Source organism: Ranitomeya imitator, chromosome 1 (assembly GCF_032444005.1).
Source record: "Ranitomeya imitator isolate aRanImi1 chromosome 1, aRanImi1.pri, whole genome shotgun sequence".
NCBI classification, from domain to species: Eukaryota; Metazoa; Chordata; class Amphibia; order Anura; family Dendrobatidae; genus Ranitomeya; species Ranitomeya imitator.
This window is the reverse complement of record NC_091282.1, coordinates 520,469,735-520,487,886: the sequence shown is the minus strand read 5'-3', so window position 1 is coordinate 520,487,886 and position 18,152 is coordinate 520,469,735. Positions and strand designations below refer to the sequence as shown.

Sequence of the window (18,152 nt, the reverse complement as noted above, 5' to 3'; positions counted from 1 at the left end):
TCTTACCTTTGACATGTTTGTCTATAATTTTCTTTCTAATCTACTGAGACAACTCTTTCCTTCGCTTCCTCTGGTCCATGTTGAGTGTGATACACACCATGTCACCAAACAGCACAGTGAGTATCTGTAGCTCTATATACATGCCCATTTACTGATTCCAAGATTGTAGATACCTATGAAGCTAGTTAGGGGACACACCTTCATAAATATGCCCCTTTTGTCACATTATTTTGAAGGGGTAACATCATTTCTGTCCAGGCCTATTTCATGAGTTTTATTTATTTTTTTTCATTTCTGTGTAAGCATGGTTGAAAAGCAATGTCTGACTTTCATTTGTTCATTTTCATAGATTTTTTTTATTTATGATTACTTTTGTCAGATTCAAGTTATTTCTGTGACCATTATGGATTTTTCTGTCATTAAACAAGGGGTACCAACAATTTTGACCACGTGTGTACATTGATAATTTTTAAACCAGCGTCCCGCTCTTCATGACCACTGTCAGAGGCACAGTTGCATGTAGCACTGTGCGAAAAACATCAGAGTCCTCCCTAAGCTGCTAATTGGGCAACTGCTGAGAAAGGGCAAAAGCAGAGCCCAATGCAGCGACAACATGATGGTGGTCAAGTACAAGAGGGATGTCCTTATCTTGACCACCATACAACATGACAACAGCTCCCTTGTCAATGTCCGAGGTACCACAACACAAGTCCCAAAGCTAGATTGTATCTTGGATTATAGTAAGTCTATGACGGGTGTAGATATCCCAGATCAGGTCCTCAAACCAAACCATGCGAAAAGCTAAAGTGTGGTACAACAAATTGGCTATGCACATTGTACAGATGGTAATGTATAATGATTTTGTGCTGTTTCGATCTGCAGGCAATACAGGGAACCTTCCTTCAGTTTCAGGAGGAAGTCATCAAGGCCCTAATGTTTGGCACTCAGGAAGGTGAGGGGACTTATACTTCTGAAACTGATAGTGCCCGTATTCTACCATGTCAGTATTTTCCAGGAACAGTTCCCATAACAGTGAAGAAAGGAAGATCACAAAACCGATGCAAAGTATGCTCCGGGAGGACACAATTTACCATTGAGAAACCTGCCCTTTGCATTAAGAATTGCTTCAAATCGTACCACACATCCACAAATTAACCAAATTAGTTTTTATCCTGTTGACACATCACACTTTTATAATATGATGTTCCCTGCGCAATTTACACATAACACCACATTATAAATTCAAACGCTAGTAAAGCCAAAAGCATAATCATAACTATGTCTCTATAATGCAAATCTTCCCTATTTTGGAAACTACACCCCTTAAGGAATTTATCTAATGTGGGAGATTTCCATGCCCCCAGACCGTTCCATCAAAGTCTGCATTCCAAAACATAACTCCTTTATTTCTGAGCCCTGCCATGCGCCCAAACAGTAGTTTTCCTTCACAAATGGGGTATTGGCGTACTCTGGAGAAGTTGCACAACAACTTCTGGGGTCCATATTCTATTGTTACCCTTTTGAAAATAAAAAAATAGGACTATAAGATAATTTTTGTGGAAAAGTTATTTTTATTTAATTTTCACAACTCAACGTTATAACTTTCTGTGAAGCACCTAGGGGTTCAAGGTACTTCCCACACATCTAGATACATTTCTTGATGGGTCTAGTTTCCAAAATGGTCGCTATCTGGCCTGGTCAGGAAGGTGAAAACAGGTTTGGGGGTGATGGGGTTAAGGTATATTAGAAAAATGACTATTAAATTAAAGGGGTTTTCCCGTCTTAGACTACAAGTGTGCAGTCACAGTGTGATTGCAGATTTGTGAATCCACACATTGGGTGCAATGCAGGCTGCAAAGATTCTCCGCTGATGAGAGTGGTGGACTCCTGACTGCAAGTATGTGATTTGCATACTTCCATTCACATTCCAGGTAGACTGTTTCCGGCCTCGCTCAATACACTGGTATTCAGTGAGGCTGTGCCCATCTAGTCAGCATGTGACCGCATGCATGCAAATCACACGGTCACATGCCCACCGCTCAAGACACCACAGAATCCACAGTGTCAAGGGCGTACGATGGGATAATTCCGAATTGTAGCCTAAGGCTGGTCAACCCCTTTAACCCGAAGTCTGTTTTCACCTTCCTGTCCAGGCCAATTTTGACAATTCTGACCACTGTTCAATTTATGAGGTCATAACTTTGGAACGCTTCAACAGATCCTGGTGATTCTGAGATTGTTTTCTCGTGACATATTGCACTTTAGGATAGTGGTAAAATTTCATATGACTTGCATTTGTGAAAAAAACTGAAATTTGGCAAAAATTTCACAATTTTCAAACTTTTAATTTTTATGCCCTTAACCCCTTTCTGCCAGCTGACGGAATAGTATGTCAGCTGGCAGTGTCCTCTGCTTTGAGGTGGGCTCCGGCAGTGAGCCCACCTCAAAGCAGCGACATGTCAGCTGTTTTCAACAATGGGTGCAAGCGGAATCGCGATCAGGCCGTGCCCATTAGCAAGTTAAATGCCGCTGTCAAACTGACAACTGCATAGCAAGTGCTGCTGGCAGCATGGCCGGAAGTACGCGCACCGCTGACACCAGTCACGTGATCGTGGAGGCTATTGAAACATGCCAAAATTTTAAAAAAGTGTTTAAAAATATATATATATAAAAAAATATAAAACGTTCAAATCGCCCCCCTTTCGCCCCAATCAAAATAAAACAATAAAAAAATTCAAACCTACACATTTTTGGTATCGCCGCGTTCAGAATCGCCCGATCTATCAATAAAAATAAGGATTAACCTGATCGCTAAACGGTGTAGCGAGAAAAAAAAAATCAAAATGCTTGGTGCGCAAAAAATAAGCCCTCACCCGACCGCAGATGACGAAAAATGGAGACACTACGGGTATCAGAAAATTGCGTTTTTTTTTTAGAAAACTTTGGAATTTTTTTAACCACCAGATAAAAGAGAACCTAGACATGTTTGGTGTCAATGAACTGAGTGTGCTGACACCCCATATCTGGGGGAAAACAACTGTTTGGGTGCACGGCAGGGCTCAGAAGGGAAGGAGCACCATTTGACTTTTTGAATGTAAAATATGCTGGAATAATTAGCGGTTGCCATGTCACATTTGGAGAACCCCTAATGTGCCTAAACAGTGGAAACCCCCCAAGTGACACCATTTTGGAAACTAGACCCTTAAGGAACTTATCTACATGTGTACTTAGCACCTTGAACCCACAGGTGCTTTACAGACTTAGGCCATGTTCACACAGTGCGTTTTTTACTGCGGAACCGCAGCGTTTTTGCCGCTGCGGTTCCGCAGCTGTTTTCCATGCAGGGTACAGTACAATGTACCCTATGGAAAACAGGAACCACTGTGCACATGATCCTGAATTTAAAAAAAAAAGCCGCGCTGAATAGCTGCGGGAAAAAAGAAGTACCATGTCACTTCTTTTTTCGGAGCCGCAGCGGTTCTGCACCCATAGACCTCCATTGTGAGGTCAAACCCGCAGTAAAACCCGCAGATCAAAAATAGATCTGCGGGTTTTATTGCGGTTCGTGGTGCAGAACCGCTGCAGCAGGAAGTGCGGGGAAGCGGGCTGAAGTGCGTGGGTGGAGTGTGGCTGCCCCGATCCCACCCCCCCATGCTCCGATGCCCCTCCCCCGTGCTCCGATGTCACCCCCCCGTGCTCCGATGCCCCCCCGTGCTCCGATGCCCCCCCGTGCCCTAATCTCCCCCCCTTATACTTACCCGGCCTCCCGGTGTCCGTCCGGCCGTCTTCTCCCTGGGCGCCGCCATCTTGCAAAATGGCGGGCGCATGCGCAGTGCGCCCGCCGAATCTGCCGGCCGGCAGATTCGCTCCAAAGTGCATTTTGATCACTGAGATATAACCTATCTCAGTGATCAAAATAAAAAAATAGTAAATGACACCCCCCCCCTTTGTCACCCCCATTGGTAGGGACAATAAAAAAATTAAGAATTTTTTTTTTTTTTCACTAAGGTTAGAATAGGGTTAGGGTTAGGGGTAGGGTTAGGGGTAGGGTTAGGGTATTTTCAGCCATTTTAGCCCTAAAAAGCTTCCTAGGAAACACACAGTCTCTGCATAGAAAACTGCATAAAAAAAAGGATCAAAAGACGCATCAAAAAACGCATCAAAAAAGGACAAAAAAAGGACCTGCGTTTTCTGCCAAGAGCTGCAGTTTTTTAAAAAACAGTCCTGAAAAAAAAAGGATGGAAATCAGGAACGTGTGAACATACCCTTACATCGTTAAGCTGTGAAAATAAAAAATAAAAAAAAAATTTCCCACAAAAATCTTTTTTAGCTACAAAGTTTGTATTTTCACTACTTTTGAGGCACAGTGCAAAGTTCAGATGGAAACTTGCACATATTACAGTGCAGCTTTTGCTGCACTTGTTTGAGGGCGCCATGTTACTTTGGCAAAGGTGCCAAGACAGAAGACCCCCCCATTAAGTGAACCAATTTTACCAATTAAACCTCTCAATGAATTACATCTAAGGGTGCAGTGATTATATTGACACAACAGGTGTGTCACAGAGCTTTATACCAATGGGCAGTGAAGAAAAATAATTTACATTTTTACCACCAAGATTGTAGGTTAGACCCAAGTTTTACATTTTTCACAACGGGAAATGGGTAAAAATGGCACTATACTTTGTCCCACAATTTCTGCTGAATGTAGAAATACCCCATATGTGGCTGTACAGTACTACTTTGCCATATGGAGTGACTCAGGAGGGACAGAGCGCTATTTATATCCTTGGGCGCAGATTTTCCTAGTTTTCCGATTCCATATAAAGAGCCCCTAATTGCTAGAAAAGCAGAATTCCCCCTCAAGTGATCACATTTTGGAAATTATAACCCTTTGGGAATTTATCTACAGATGTAGTGACGATTTTGACTCCATGGGTGTTTCCCAGAAACAGGCAGCAGTGGATGTTACAGAGTGAAAATTGCAAACTGCGGTTGTAGTGACCAGTACACTGTAGTGATCAGTATGTTGCAGTCACCAGAACATTATGCCCAGCCCATGCTTCTGGAGACACGCACATGTAAATTAGGCGGGCTCTCATCACTATAGAAATGCCAAACATGTGGGCGCCAAATGTGGTTTAGGCACACTTGTGCTCAGAAGGGAGGGGGCATTTGGATTTGGGAGCAGAGAATTTGCTGAATTTCTTTTGGTGGGTGAGGAGCAATTTCATTTTTACAGTGCCTTTGTGCTACCAGCAACGTGGAAGCCCCCTATATTTCATTTAACAGATGACAGATCTGAGAGGGGACTTGGCTTTCTTTGTGGATTGAGTGAAAGCTTGTATTGGAAACATTTTACATAACGTTTGGGATCACATTTATCTGGTGTTCTACACTGACCCCTTTGGGGTTTCCATCTAAATCTCTGACGTGGCAGATGAAACCCCCAAGGGATCCATTCACTATATGAGGCAGCAGATTTACTCTGGACTCCGTCTGGACTCTGTTCAGTGGTGTCCTTTTCAGAAGTGCACAAAACTGTGGCTGACGGCACTTTTATGCAATCCTAAAAAGACGGACACCACCGGATCACAGGTTAGACGGCTTCCACAGTGCCTCCATCTGCCTCATTACAGGGAATTTTCTGCCGGGGGGCTCTGTCTGAATCACGTATTTGAGAGATTTACACGGAAATCCTTGGGTAAGCACTTACTGCGATCATTGGGAGGCAGAATGAAAAAAAAAAAAATCAACAGCATGTGAATAATTGATTTTATTTATTTTTTACGCCATTCCTCGCGTGGTATAAGTGATTAGGCAACTTTATTCTTCGGGTCAGTGCGATTACAGATCTATATCGGGTTTTTATGTTTGACAGCTGTCACACACTAAAAGATGCTTTTTATTGCAAAAACTAGTTTTTTAATCACCACAGTTTTTTAAAATATTTTGGTCCACAGAGTCTTGTGAGGGCTTGTATTTTGCGGGACGAGTTGACGTATTTATTGGCACATGACATTTTTTGATCACTTTCTATTCTGATTTTTGGGAGACAGAGTGAACAAAAACAGTGATTCAGGAACTGATTTTTGTCTTTTTATACCGTTCCGTGTGTGGTAAAATTGGTAAGACCACTTTATTCTTCAGGTCAGTACGATTACAGTGATACCTCATTTATATCTTTTTATGTTTTGGTGCTTTTACACAATGAAAACTTTTATAGAAAAAAACATTTTTGCATCGCTTTATTTTGAGAGTGGAATAGTTTTATAGAATAGAAGCAGGTGTAGTCCAGCAGGGTCTAATGAGAAAAACATGTAGTACTACAATACAACTTTTATTAGGCCATATAAAAACATGACATTAAGAAGAGTTAATCCACCAAAATGAAACCGCACCTAACCGCACGATAGACATAGTGCAGCGTTTGTGACCAATGCGTTCGACTCTAGACCACGATTAAAGGGAACCTGTCACCCCCAAAATAGAAGGTGAGCTAAGGCCACCGGCATCAGGGGCTTATCTACAGCATTCTGTAATGCTGTAGATAAGCCCCCGATGTATCCTGAAAGATGAGAAAAAGAGGTTAGATTATACTCACCCAGGGGCGGTGCCGATTCTGTTCTAGTCAGATGGGCGTCGCGGTCCGGTCCGGGGCCTCCCATCTTCTTACGATGACATCCTCATCCTGACTTCACGCTGCGGCTCCGGCGCAGGCGTACTTTGTCTGCCCTGTTGAGGGCAGAGCAAAGTACTGCAGTGCATAGGCGCCGGGCCTCTCTGACCTTTTCCGGCGCACGCCAGCGCCGCACCGTGAAGACAAGAGGACGTCATCGTAAGAAGATGGGAGGCCCCAGACCGGACCGCAGTGGGACGGACCCTGGGTGAGTATAATTAACCTCTTTTTCTCGTCTTTCAGGATACATTGGGGGCCTGTCTACAGCATTACAGAATGCTGTAGATAAGCCCCTGATGCCGGTGGGCTTAGCTCACCTTCGATTTTGGGGGTGACAGGTTTCCTTTAAGACCTAGAGTCGAAACGCATTGGTCGCAAATTCTGCACTGTGTGTATCATGCTGTTATGTGCGGTTTCATTTTGGTGGATTAACTCTTCCTTTAAACCAGTTACAGAAAAGGAAGTAATCAAGGCTCCTTGCATCTTCTTGCCCGACCACTTGCGCCAGTGACTCCATTCCGTCACATCTCCAGACCCTTTCCCCAGCTGTCACCTCTCACCTAACAAAAATATTCAACTTCTCTCTCTCTTCCGGTATCTTTCCCTCCTCATTTAATCATGCCATCATACATCCATTACTTAAAAAACCCATCCCTCGATCAAAACTGTGCTGCTAATCTTCCCTTCATTTCTAAACTCCTCAAATGCCTGGTCCACTCCCATCTTATCCGCTATCTCTCAGATAACTCTTCTCGACCCTCTTCAATATGGTTTCCGCTCTTTACACTCTACTGAAACTACCCTCACTAAAGTCTCCAATGATTTACTAACAGCTAAATCTAATGGTCACTACTCCATGCTAATTCTCTTGGATCTCTTCGCAGCATTCGATACTGTGGATCATCAGTTCCTCCTCACTATGCTCCACTCCATCGGCCTGGTTCTCCTATCTCTCTGACCGCTCCTTCACTGTATCTTTCGCTGGTTCCTCCTCCTCTCACCTTCCCCTTACTGTTGGGGTTCCTCAAGGATCAGTCTTAGGCCCCTCCTCTTCTCTTTGTATACACAAATCATCCGGAGTGACACAATTTCCTACCACTCACATTTTGGTTCCACTTTAATAACCCAACCAGGCATAATCCCGATCAGCCTTCACCATACATTCTGTGCCCTCTTTTTAATAGCCAACAGCCTCTTTCACGCAGCCCAGCCATTGATTTATGCCAGGCACTTATATACATGGGAGAATGATAATCCACAAGACTCCTGATGTCTCACTAACGCACACTGCACGTGCGCAATTTCAGCTCAGCTACTGACACCGCTAGCCCTTACTGCGCAGCCGCCGTGACGCGAGCTTCATACCGGAGTTCCAGTGCGCATCGTGCAGTTATGCGGAGCTACCTCAGAGACTCCAAGCCTCCTTTTCAAACCATAAACTGCGCAGGCGCCGCCAGCACAGCGCGCACACCGCGCTCCACACCTCCCTCTGACATGGCCCTGCTTTACTGCCGGCAGGCACTATAAATAGAACGACTGCTACCAATGTGCGCATACACACCTCAACGAAGCCGGATACCCCAGCACCACACCAGGAGGAGGTTGGTAGTTACCTTATACCCCGTACCACCACTTTGCTATACGGATTATACATTTCTTTACACGGGATCCCCTTCTCTTCTTTTATCCACAGCCCTTGTAGGGACCTAACTTCTTTTTCGTCCACTACCGATATCACAGGTCAGTACTTCAGGCGGTGATCTATACCAGTACACATCAGGTCCACCACTAGGTATCATTTAATTGACCACTTAACTTACATTACCAGCATGTCTCCGGTCCTAGTCTTGATGAGCATGACTTTCCATAAATAACCTAATCCACTAGAGACCATCGGTAGGATTTTTAGTGCATTTCTGTACCTAAGGAACTTTTCCCTTATAACGGGATTCATGTACTATTGACTGTAAATATAGTTGTATATATATTTGTAAATATTAACTTCACGTGCTTCATTATATGTGCATAACACTAATTGTAGTTTGTGTTTACTTGCAGTTTGAGAAAGACCCGGAATAGGGTCGAAACGTTACTCCGTTTCTTATCCTACTGTGTGTGTATATATACTAAAGTTTCAACACATGTGAATAAATACATCACTTTTTGCAACATATAACCTGAGAGAGTGCGGCTGTTTTCTACCTTGTGCCAGTAATTACACTGGCTACCCATCCACTCCAGAATCCAGTACAAAACTATTACCCTCATCCACAAAGCGCTCCATGGCTCAGCACCACCCTACATCTCCTCCCTGGTCTCAGCCTACCACCCTACCCGTGCTCTCTGTTCTGCCAATGACCTAAGGTTAGCATCCTCAAAAATCAGAACCTCCCACTCTCGTCTCCAAGACTTCACATGCTTCACCCATTCTTTGGAATGCACTACCCAGCTTAATATGATTAATCCCCAATTCCCACAGTTTTAAGCGTGCCCTAATAACGCATTTCATCAGACTGGCCTACCGCCTCAACGCATTAACCTAACAATCCCTGTGTGGCCCATTCAAAAAACAAACCATAATCAGGCTCCTTGCATCATGTTCTCATACACTTTTTGCAGTTATTTAGCCCTCTGTGTCTGTATTGTTACATATTTAGGCAGTTAACTGGTTCATGCAGCTTTATATGAACACCCAATCCTTACACTATGGCTGGTCCGAACAACGAAAGCAATTGTTACCATCCACCTCTCGTGTCTCCCTTTTTCCTCATAGTTTGTAAGCTTGCGAGCAGGGCCCTCACTCCTCTTGGTATCTATTTTGAACTGTGATTATTGTTATGCTGTAATGTCTATTGTCTGTACAAATCCCCTCTATAATGTAAAGTGCTGCGGAATATGTTGACACTATATAAAAATTATTATTCCTATTGTCATGTTTTTATATGGCCTAATAAAAGCTATATTTTAATACTAAGTTTTTCCCCATTGGATCCCGCTGGACTACACCTTCTATTGTTTCCACACTGGCTGCTCAGCCTTGTCCATGCGTGATCTGGCTAATGGGATACCAGCATTACGGGTGAGCTGATGACTTTTTTTCATTATTTTCTAGTTTTATAGAGTGGGTCGTTATGGATGCGGCGACACCAAATGTGTACTTTTATTTATTTTTATTTGCATAAATGTATTTATTGGAAAATATTTTTTTTCTTCAGGGATTAAAAAGAATATATATATTTTTACACTATATATATATATATATATATATATATATATATATATATATATATATATATATATATATATATATATATTTTTTACATTACAAGAAGTTTGTGGCTGAGCGGCCCTAACGAGCTGCTGAGGGACCGACCTGGGGGTCATATGCCCCCATGCCCAGCCCACCCCTGCATCTTGTACAGCAGTATACACTCTAAAACGGCTAGTCAAGGAATGTATACATGCGACAAGATGTACACTGGTTATAATTGTTAAAAATGGAGCTAATTTTACTAATTGGAATCGCACAGAAATTCTGGAATACATGGAAATAAATATAAATCAGTACATTTATACAACTCACTTTTTTCTAAGGTCCAGATTCCAAAAGCCCTACACTTAAAATAAAACACACTTTAGACAAAAAACTTTCAAGCTTGCTCACTTGCTTTTTCGTATGTTTGACTGTGTGCACACGTTCCAGATTTTTTGCGTTTTTTTCGCTATAAAAATGCTTAAAATACGCATACATATGGATCCCATCATTTAGAATGCATTCCGCAATTTTTGGGCAGGTTATGTTTTTTTTTTCGCAAAAAAAATGCATCACGGAAAAAAACGCAGCATGTTCATTAATTTTGCGGATTTTTTCTGGATTTCCCACTATATTATTGCATCCCAGAACCTCTCGGAAAAAACGCCAAAAATCAGCAAAAAAAAAAAAAAAAAACGCACAAAAAACACGAGAAATACGCGAAAAATCCACATGCGGATTTCTTGCAGAAAATGTCTGGTTTTGTTCAGGAAATTTCTGCAAGAAATCCTGATGTGTGCACATAGCCTCAAAGATACTTTTTTGCCTTTAACTGTAATGTTTCTATCCCTGGCGCAATATCATCGTTGCAGTACGACTAATTAGAAGCGCCAGGGTTGCCGGTAGGTAAGTTCACAGTTCTGATCTGGCATCCACAGATTACCGGATTGACTGCCAAACCAGAGCCCTGCAAATCTTTTTGCTCAACAATTAAATTTAATCCCTTAGTGACAGAGCCAAATTTTGACCAGGCCAAATTTTAGAAACCTAACCAGTGTCACTTTATATGGTAATAACTCTGGAACTCTTCAACATATTCCAGTGATGAGATTGTTTATTCAGGACATGCTGCACTACATATAAGTGGTAACTTTTGGTCGATTTGATTTGCGTACATTTTTGAAAATATCGAAAATTTGATAAAAAATTTGAACATTTTGCAATTTTAAAACTTTACATTATTATGGCCTTAATTCAGCTAGAAAAATATTTAGAATTGAGAGTCCTCAGTGGTTGATACCTTTTCATGGCTAACTGAAAAGATGGTAACACATTGCAAGCTTTCTAGACTACTCAGGTCCTTCATCAAGCATAGACTAATAGAAATTCTGAAGAATCGCATTTATGCAAAACACAGCACAGAAATAATGCCATAGATAAGACAGGTGACGTGAAGCAGAACTCCCATTATGTGAGTGATAGTTATGTCCATAAATATTTGAACAGTTCATTGATAAGGAGTGTGAATGTTTTATTGTCCTCTGATTGATGCCCCCACACGATCTGAGGAGCAAATTCGTTAATTGATGTAAAAAGACATACGGTAAATCCATGCGACACATTCATTCCTGCACTGAGTGTCAAAGGTCATCATCAGCTTATATTCCCAGACTCTTCTGTCTCTTAGATTTGAAGTTACCTTTCATGTCCATAATGCTGTGATCAGGGAGACAAAAATGTTTGGTCACAGATAGATCCATTCTTTTTTCTCTTATTCTGTGGAAATGAGAGTGAATTCTTGCTCTAAGCTTTTGCCCTGTCTCCCCCACATACAGACCCCGAGTTGGACAATTAGTATAAACAATTAGGTACACCACAGATGTGATGCAGCTGAAAGTACCTGGGATCTTGTAGTCCTGATGTGAATTGGCAATCTTTAGCTTGTCCATGGTCATTATAAATGAACAGGTTTTACATTTTTTCTGGTTGCAAGTAAGGGTACCTGTTGTGAATTCAGCTTTTGGGCTCCCTGCGGTGGTTGTAGAGGGTAATGCAGTTGTGCCTGGACTGCAGGAGTGGACAGGTGTATCTACTAATTGCAAAACTGACTGGGGTATATAGCTTTGCTGGATCCTTTAGTCAGTGCCAGTTGTCCATTGTTCTTGAAGGATTCACTTCCCTGCTGGTCTTTCCAGTTTGCTGTATTTTTCTACAAAGATAAGTCCTGGCTTTGTTTTTGCTGTCCACCTGCAGTGGACCTTATAGTTCTGTGCATTTTCATGTTTTTGTCTTGTCCAGCTTGGTCTGTGAAGGATTTTTTGCAGCCTAGCTATTTCTCTGGAGATGCAGATATACCCGTCATGTCTTTAGTCAGATGTGGTGATCCGTATTTTCTGCGGTGGATATTTTCTAGTGTTTTTATACTGACCGCATAGTACTCTGTTCTATTCTTTCTTTTTAGCTAGTATGGCCTCCTATGCTAAAATCTGATTTCATATCTGCGTATGTTTTTTCCCTCTCCTCTCACAGTCAATATTTGTGGGGAGCTATCTATCCTTTGGGGATTTTCTCTGAGGCAAGATAGGTTTCCTGTTTCTGTCTTTAGGGGTAGTTAGTTTCTTAGGCTGTGTCGAGGGGTCTAGGGAGTGTTAGGTACCCCCCACGGCTGCTTTTAGTTGCGCTGCTAGGTTCAGGGTTTGCGGTCAGTACAGGGACCACCTTCTCCAGAGTACGTCTCATGCTGCTCCAAGGCCACCAGATAACAGGTACCTGCAGCTGTTGGAGAGGAAAGGGAGCTTCTGATAATGATACTTCTTAGATTTGGGGGCTGCCTAAAACACAGTAATGGGGAGTGTTGTGAACTGGTGGTTTAGGAGCAACATGGGACGAGCTCTGAAGGAGGTGGTACCTGTACTGACCGCAGTCCCTAAGCTCAACACAACACTAGAAGTAGCCGTGGGATGCTCCTGTCGCTCCCTAGGCACCTCGTCACAGCCTAAGAACTAACTACCTTTAAAGATAGAAACAGGAAAACTATCTTGCCTCAGAGAAAATCCCTAAAGGATAGATAGCCCCCCACAAGTAATGACTGTGAGTTGAGAGGGAAAAGACATACACAGAATGAAACCAGGATGTAGCACAGGAGGCCGGTCTAGCTAGATAGATAGGACAGGATAGAATACTGTGCGGTCAGTATTAAAAACTACAACAATCCACACAGAGTTTACAAAAATCTCCACACCTGACTAAAGGTGTGGAGGGTAAATCTGCTTCCCAGAGCTTCCAGCTAAACTGAATTAATCCATACTGACAAGCTGGACAAAACATAGAATGCACAGAACGAATAAGTCCACAACATGTGGACAGAAAAGAGCCAAGCAAGGACTTATCTTTGCTGAACTGGTCAGGATATCAGGGAAATCCAAGAGATGTGAATCCAACCAGGAACCATTGACAAGTGGCACTGGCTGAAGGAAGAGCCAGGCATAAATAGCCGAGCAGAAAGACGATCAGTGGAAGCAGCTGCAGACTGCTAAATCCAAGGAGCAGCCATTCCACTTAAAACCACCGGAGGGAGCCCAAGAGCAGAACTCACAAAAGTGCCACTTACAACCACCGGAGGGAGCCCAAGAGCGGAATTCACAACAGGGGAGGGGGTCTGGAAAAATGGATTGTAAGTGGGCATCTTTTTGTAGTTAAGGTTGTAATTTCCGTGCAGCTCCCCTTAACACCTCCAGATTTGGATTGTATGTGACTACTAGAGGCACCTGATTATTTTCTTCTTTAGCTTTGTAATGTAGCAGGTGATTCCTTGATATTCTAGTTGCTCTTGTAATTTGGTTTTGAATTGTTCTTGAATAGTAGCCCTGATTCAAAAAGGTCTTTCTGAGGCAACCAAGGTTTTCATCCCTATCCATGGGGTTGGAACATATAAGATTGTATCTGATGGCTTGGCTGTAGACAATAGATTTTTTTATATGTTTTGGATGGAAACTGTACCATTTAAGGTATGTTGGGCGGTCGATTGGCTTCTGATACAGGGATGTTTCTATTTTATAGTTCTGCAGCTTAACCCTGCTGTTCTGTTGGTCAAAAATGACCGACTTTGAACTTCAATATTCTTTAAAATATTCAAGATGCGGCTCTGAAACCCGTGGCCGACCGACCCATCCTCATTTAAGTCAATCAACCACAAGTTTCAGAACCGCATCTTGAACACCCCAAAAAATACCAAAGTTCAAAATAGGTCTCCCCAGACCGAACAGAACAGCAGGGTTAATGATGGTGTCCAAAAAGTTAATTTCAGTGCACGAGTAGTTGAGTGTAAGTTGATGGTGGGATGAAATTGATTAAACTGTTCATGGAACGTCTTTAGCTGTTGCTCAGACTACGTCCAGATGATTAAAATATCATCAATGTAGCAGTAGTAGGCCAGAGACCTGATGGGACATGAGGACAAAAAGTCGCTTTCAAGCTTGGCCATGAAAAGATTTCCATACTGTGTGGCCATTTTATTTCCCATTGCTGTGCCAGTCTCCTGTAGATAGATCTTGTTGTCAAATTCCAAGTAGTTTCAGGTGAAGATTCATTTTATACGTTTCAGCACAGAATCAGCATCAGTTCCTGTGTTTTCCAGGAAGAATTTGCAGGCATTTAATCCATCCTGGTATGGGATATTAGAGTACAAAAATTCCACATCCATTGTGGCCAGGATGGTTCCTTCTGGTAGAGGACCTATTGCTGATAGTTTATTCAATAGGACAGTTGAATGAATGAAGCTGGGTGTATCCTTTACCAATGGTTTAAGAATAGCCTCTACCCATCCAGATACCTGCTCAGTAAGGGTGCCCACACAAGAAATAATTGGTCTCCCTGGATTTCCAGATTTGTGGAAGCTTGTAGAATGTTCCTGTTCTTGGACCTTCTGGTATCAGGTCGTCTGCTCTTATGGATTCATCAGGCAGACAAGATACCAACTTGTTTAGTTCCTTGTAATAGTCCTGTGTAGGATCCGACTCCAATTTCTTTTAGTAGCTTGTGTCCATAAGTTGTCTGTGTACTTCCTTCATATAGTCGGATGTGTCCATCATGACTATTGCACCACCCTTGTCATAGCAGGTGAGCATTTCTGCTACACACAGGCGATCTGATCCATCGCCTGTGTGTAGCAGAGGTGATCAAAGTACTGCAGCTTCTTGTCTCCCATGGACACTATTGAATCATGCATGAAGTAAAAACAAAATATATTAAAGTTCAAATCACCCCCCATTCAAAATAAAACCATTAAAAAAATTCAAATATACACATATTTGGTAACAGAGATCAGAATCGCTCCATTAATATATATAAAAAAAAAATTAACCCGATCGCTAAAAGGCGTAACAAGAAAACAATTCAATACGCCAGAATTACATTTTTGGCTACCACCACATTGCAATAAAATGCAACAGGTGACAATCAAAATATTGTATCTACACCAAAATTGTATCAATAAAAACAACAGCTCGGCACGCAAAAAATAAGCCCTCACCCAACCCCAGATAATGAAAAATGGAGACTCTTCGGGTTTCGGAAAATGAGGCAATTTTTTTCCACCACAAATAAAAAAGAGCCTAGACATGTTTGGTGTCTGTGCACTAGTCATGACCTGGAGAATCATAATGGTAGGTCAGTTTTAGCATTTAATAAACATAGTTAAAAAAAAAAACATGGAAAACATGGTGGGTGGACTTGCACTTTTTTTGCAATTTCACTGCACTTGGAATGTTTTCCTGTTTTCCAGTACACGATGTGTTAAAATCAATGGTGTTGTTCAAAAGTACAGCTTGTCCCACAAAAAACAAGCCCTCACATGGCCATATTGACGGAAAAATAAAGTTATGGCTCTGGGAAGAAGGGGAGCAAAAAAATGGAAACTGGCCAGGGGGTTAAGGGGTTAAAGTAGTTGTCCAAGCTTGAAATTAAAGTCTGCAGTGATTTTATGTGACTGCGGACTTCTAATTCCTCACAGAGCTTGCACACTGTACGGATTCTGCCAGCACTGGGAGTTGGTGAACATGTGCAGTGGTGTAACTTGAACAGCTTGGGCTCCAAAGCAAAAGCTGTAATGGGGCCCCCAATTATTGCAACTCTTTAATAGCATTGGTCTTTTTATATAGACTAAAGAACTCCCTACCTAGGCTCCAGGTCCCGATTGCAACCCTTGCACCTACTGTTGTTACACTCCTGATCATGCTGCGTTTTGAATACATGCGGTCACCTGCTAACTAGACATGCACGGCCTCTGTCAATATAAGTGAAATTAGCTAAGCAGAGTACAGTTAGGGTACCGTCACACAGTGGCACTTTGATCGCTAGGACGGCACGATCCGTGACGTTCCAGCGATATCGTTACGATCTCGCTGTGTCTGACACGCTACTGCGATCAGGGACCCCGCTGAGAATCGTACGTCGTAGCAGATCGTTTGAAACTTTATTTCATCGCTGGATCTCCCGCTGACATCGCTGAATCGGCGTGTGTGACGCCAATTCAGCGATGTCTTCACTGGTAACCAGGGTAAACATCGGGTTACTAAGCGCAGGGCCGCGCTTAGTAACCCGATGTTTACCCTGGTTACCAGCGTAAACGTAAAAAAACAAACACTACATACTTACCTTCCGTGTCTGTCCTCCGGCGCTGTGCTTCTCTACACTGGCTGTGAGCGCCGGCCAGCCGTAAAGTACAGTGGTGACGTCACCGCTCTGCTTTACGGCTGACCGGCGCTAACAGTGCAGAGGAAAGCAGAGCGCCGGAGGACAGACACGGAATGTAAGTATGTAGTGTTTTTTTTTTTACGTTTACGCTGGTAACCAGGGTAAACATCGGGTTACTAAGCGCGGCCCTGCGCTTAGTAACCCGATGTTTACCCTGGTTACCAGGGGACTTCGGGATCGTTGGTCGCTGGAGAGCTGTCTGTGTGACAGCTCTCCAGGGATCACACAGCGACGAAACAACGACGCTGCAGCGATCGGCATCGTTGTCGTATCGCTGCAGCGTCGTTTCAGTGTGACGGTAGCCTTAGTCGGAATGTGGCTGAAGGTGTGAAAATCACATACTTGCGGTCACCTGACAGCTGTTCCAATGCTGGCACCGGAGTATTGTCACAATGCACGCTATGAGGATTCTAAAGTTAAACAGACTTTAACCTCAACCCCATTAACGATCAGTATGGTGGTGTTACAAATATTGTATATGCTGGGAATATTTGGTTTGTTGGCATTTGTAATATTGCAATATTATTTTGATATTATGTAATCTTATTGGTATTATTACAAATGTTGGTCTTGTAGTAAATCTTGATTTCCTTCAAGCAGAGTAATATTCATAATATCCCCGTCTAGTGCTTGGGGGCGAGGACAGCATGGGCCTGTGTAATTTCAAATGCCAGCACTGAATTTCAGTCCCAGTCCGTCCCTGCTTGAGGGGTCAGTTGTGGGAGGTTTCTGCTATTTAGGCACCTTAGGGTACCTGTAAATGTGACATGGTGCCTTCCATCTTTCAGTCTAATTTGTGTTCCAAAATTCAAATATTGCTCCTTCCGCTCTGAGAACTGCTGTTGGCACAAATAGAGGTTTCTGACTACTTGTGGGGTATCGCTGCGCTTGTAAGAAAGAGGGTAAATTGGGTGGTCCACTTTTTGCGGTTACCTCTTGCTAAAGTGAAAAATTTGGGTCTAAAGCAACATTTTAGAGGTAAAAAACGTAATTTTTTTCATTCCACTTTGCATCAATTCCTGTGTAGCACATGAAGGGTTAAACATTTTTTCCTTACAGTTTCAGGGGTACGGTTTTTACAATGCCATCACTTTTGGGAAGTTTCCAATATATACCGTATATACTCGAGTATAAGCCGACCCGAGTATAAGCCGACCCCCCTAATTTTGCCACAAAAAACTGGGAAAACTTATTGACTCGAGTATAAGCCTAGGGTGGAAAATGCAGCAGCTACCAGTGAATTTCAAAAATAAAAATAGATGCTCCATACCGTTCATTATGGCCTCATAGATGCTCCATATAAATCTGTGCCACATATAATGCTCCATACATTTCATTATGGCCCCATAGATGCTCCATATAAAACTGTGCCATATAGAATGCTCCATACATTTCATTATTGCCCCATAGATGCTCCACAAAGCTGTGCCAAATATAATGCTCTGCACCGTTGAGTATGGCCCCATAGAT

At 42.6% G+C, this 18,152-nt stretch overlaps 1 long non-coding RNA gene across 1 annotated transcript; it reads left to right on the top strand.

Moving 5' to 3' along the window:
• The first annotated feature begins 8,128 nt into the window (after window positions 1-8,128).
• Window positions 8,129-9,594, top strand: LOC138657914 (uncharacterized). Its single transcript, XR_011317254.1, has 3 exons — window positions 8,129-8,277; window positions 8,370-8,416; window positions 8,735-9,594. It is a non-coding gene; the product is annotated as an uncharacterized lncRNA (long non-coding RNA).
• The last annotated feature ends 8,558 nt before the right edge of the window (window positions 9,595-18,152 follow it).